This window comes from Crinia signifera, chromosome 6, assembly GCF_055691185.1.
Source record: "Crinia signifera chromosome 6, ASM5569118v1, whole genome shotgun sequence".
Classification (NCBI taxonomy): Eukaryota; Metazoa; Chordata; class Amphibia; order Anura; family Myobatrachidae; genus Crinia; species Crinia signifera.
Window position 1 is genome coordinate 110,059,986 of NC_139222.1, and position 3,186 is coordinate 110,063,171.

The 3,186-nt window shown below is 43.1% G+C and overlaps 1 pseudogene; it reads right to left on the reverse strand.

The window, feature by feature from the left end:
• Nucleotides 1-373: 373 nt before the first annotated feature.
• LOC146009628 (uncharacterized) lies at nucleotides 374-2,564 on the reverse strand (annotated as a pseudogene).
• Nucleotides 2,565-3,186: the final 622 nt, after the last annotated feature.

A 3,186-nucleotide genomic window follows, 5' to 3' on the forward strand; every position in this document is an offset into this window, starting at 1 on the left:
CTCAGCATATTATGGGAGCAAGCTTCCCCTTTGCTGCTCCCCCCTCCCTGCACACTGCTGTCACTGTGATCGTGGTGGAGGGTTATATATAATTGCAGCAGCAAGAGTGGGACACATACTCATCTGAAAGATGGCAAACACATCTCACAGTGGCAGCCAGCACCCCCTCACTAATGCAGACACCAAGCCAGCAAGGTAAAGGCGCGCTCGCCGGGGTCCCACCTCTAGAGTCCTGTGCATCCCATGTCAGCCTCCAGCTGCCCGCTTCTGGCTGGAGGCTGCGGGCCGCTTGAAATGACATCACGGGCCGCAATTGGCCCCCGGGCCGGACTTTGGACATGCCTGCTTTAAATACACTAAATATGCAGCTTCACTACTTTTTCTTGGTGCCACCTCTTCTTAAGTTTTGACCTCTATAAAAAAAATTATCTGGGAATCTCCCATGCCTCTATTTCTTCTGTATCAGTTTTAGTTGAATGTTCCCTTCTTTTTTGGAGACTTGTCTTGCTCTTTGATTTTGGGTGGATCTTGCCGATGATATGTAGGTTTGCAGAATTTGGGCTTAGCACCTCTTCCAACGCAGTACTCTTCAACAGTTGCCCCAGAGGTTTTCTTTTGAGGTTTTCCACCTACTGGTTTCGCCAGGGATTTCTTCTGTTCAGACACCTCTTTGTATCCTCGATCGGACTTCTCATAGCTGCCATAGTCACACTGCTTTAGTCTATGCACCTGCCCCGAGGCTTCACATGCATCCTATTTCTTCACTTTATTTTTTCTTTGACTGGCCACCCAATAAATTGGGCTGGAAATGCCCCTTTCAGAGGTTTCCATAAAATCCTTTTCTGAGCAATCTGCTTAAAGAAGTTACTTTTGCTAAGGTCTAGCTGCTGCTTTGGAAAACTTTCCTCAAAGTAATATTCTTCATCTTCACCTCATCTAAATCAAAACCGTGCAAGTTCTCTTCCTCCAATACCCAATATTCCTCTGAATCTTCTGGTTCAGACAGTGACTGGCTTTTTCTTGGTTTCTTCTTAACGGAAAATAGTTTCTTCTTGCTTAAACCTCTTACAGTCACACCAATTGGCCGACTTTTGATTGAAATATCTCTAGCCTTCATCCTTGAACTGTATTGGCTACTGGCATGCTTCTCGGGTATCTCTTCTTTCAGAGAGCCACTGCTTTGAATTCTCTCCCTCTCCAAGCTTTCAACATTTCTTCGGAAAGCATACAAAGTTTTCCTCAGCATATAATCAGGGACAAAGTAAGAAACTGAGGCATTATCCATAGATGACCCTTCATCTCTGGAAGAAAGCTCCTCAGAGGTTACACTTAATATGCTTGGTCGCTTTTGCTTCCTGAGAGACATATACAAATCATTATCATAGTTATTTTCTGCATTCTCAAAGCAAGCCAGCCAATTTCCCGCTGAGTCTTCTTTGGCATCATCTTGTGCATTGAAACCAGGGTGAACAATGTCAACATATTCCACCAGCACAGACTGAGATTCACTCTCTTCAGAGGTCTTTCATTTCAGACTCTGCTTAGCTGGCTTACTAGTCTCAATTCTCTGCTTTCTGTTTTGAACAGGTGAAGGCAGAGTTCCTGTTTCTTGTACAGTATCAAGGCAGAGTACAGAAGAAGACTGTTTACACTCATCTTTGTTAGAGAAGGAGACACTCTGCACTGCAATCTCTTCTCCTCCTGGATGAGGGCCATACAACACACCCTCACAATACAGATCCCGCTGAACTACATTGTCTGGTATATCTTTAACAACTGTCACATCGTATATAGGTATTGTTTCTTTATACGATTTCCACATCTGTATAGCAGCAGGGGAACCACTTCCATAATTTATTCTTACCTCCTCTTTCTCATATGCATAGCTTCTTGGAGGCATGTTTCGGTATTGTGATGAGTTGCAAGCATTTTTGTTAAAGTCTCTTTCTGTCAGAGCCATCACTGGTGACACTGTCACCTCCACATTCTCAGAGTTATTTTAATGCTCTGTGCTAATGCCAGAAGAATTGGATACCAGGTTTCCTGCGTCACAGCCTTTACTTTCTGTAACCAATTGCTTTTTGGTTACACATTCTTGCTGCCTTGGGTCTGTCTGGGTTTCTTTGGTTTCGGTTCTTCTCCCTGGGCTGCTGTAATGCCTAAACCTTGTGTCATGGTAAAACATAGGAGAGGGTGGATTGGGATTAAAATGAGGTCTTCTGTTCATTTTCATGTTCATTTGATGCTGGGGGACATAAAATCCAGGGTACTCATGGAGTGCAACAGGGTAATATGGGTAGTAGGGATTTCCACCTCTGAAGCCTGTACCGGGGACACAATATGGATTGTAGAGTTGACTCAGGTACCAAGGATTTGGGAAAGGTAGTTGTGCTGTTGGCTGTGCATAGAAGAAAGGTCTCTGTTGAGATGTAGAATACTGCCCATTTTTTGGAGGAGGCGCTGCAGTGTTCATTTTCCCTGGTTACATCCAAAAACACAACTTCAGTAACTTTCCACCCTGGACATGTTAATTCTAACACATTCAACGTGTGATTCGATGCATTCAAAAAATGCTTTTTGATTGTAAAGGGATTTTTTTTTCCCCACTGTCAAACCCATAATTCCTTGTAGTGTTTCTCTATGTTCCGTCCTTTGTCTGAGTGTGGATTTGCTTGTAATCACCCCTGAAATGGAACACTTGCCTTTTTACTGCTGAGAAACACCCAGCGTCATGAATTAATGAATACTGATAAGAGCCACGAACGATTGCAGCCATTACAGAAGTTCAACAGGCAACGAACACACATACATTAAGATCAAAGCGGCAGCAAGGGATCAAAAAACTAAAATGAGTTAGAAGGAATATTGGGAAGGTTTGTGTTCTTGGTATTTTTCCATAATGCATAAGGATTATTTGTCATTGTGATTGCTTTGTTGATTCTTCCTACACAAGGGGTAATGGGCATAGGAGTATTCTAACACAGCCAGGCAGAGCACTCGAATCACATCAGAAGCTGCGCTGTCTGATCCTCCACATTATTATCCGACTTCTAAGCAATGCAGAAAGATAAGTAAAATTACTATTAACCTCTTTTTTGCAGGATGACACAATACATCTGTGTTTTGGATTAATCTGCAGCAATACACCCAAATTACTAATTAGCAGAGCAATAGCCCCCGCTGATG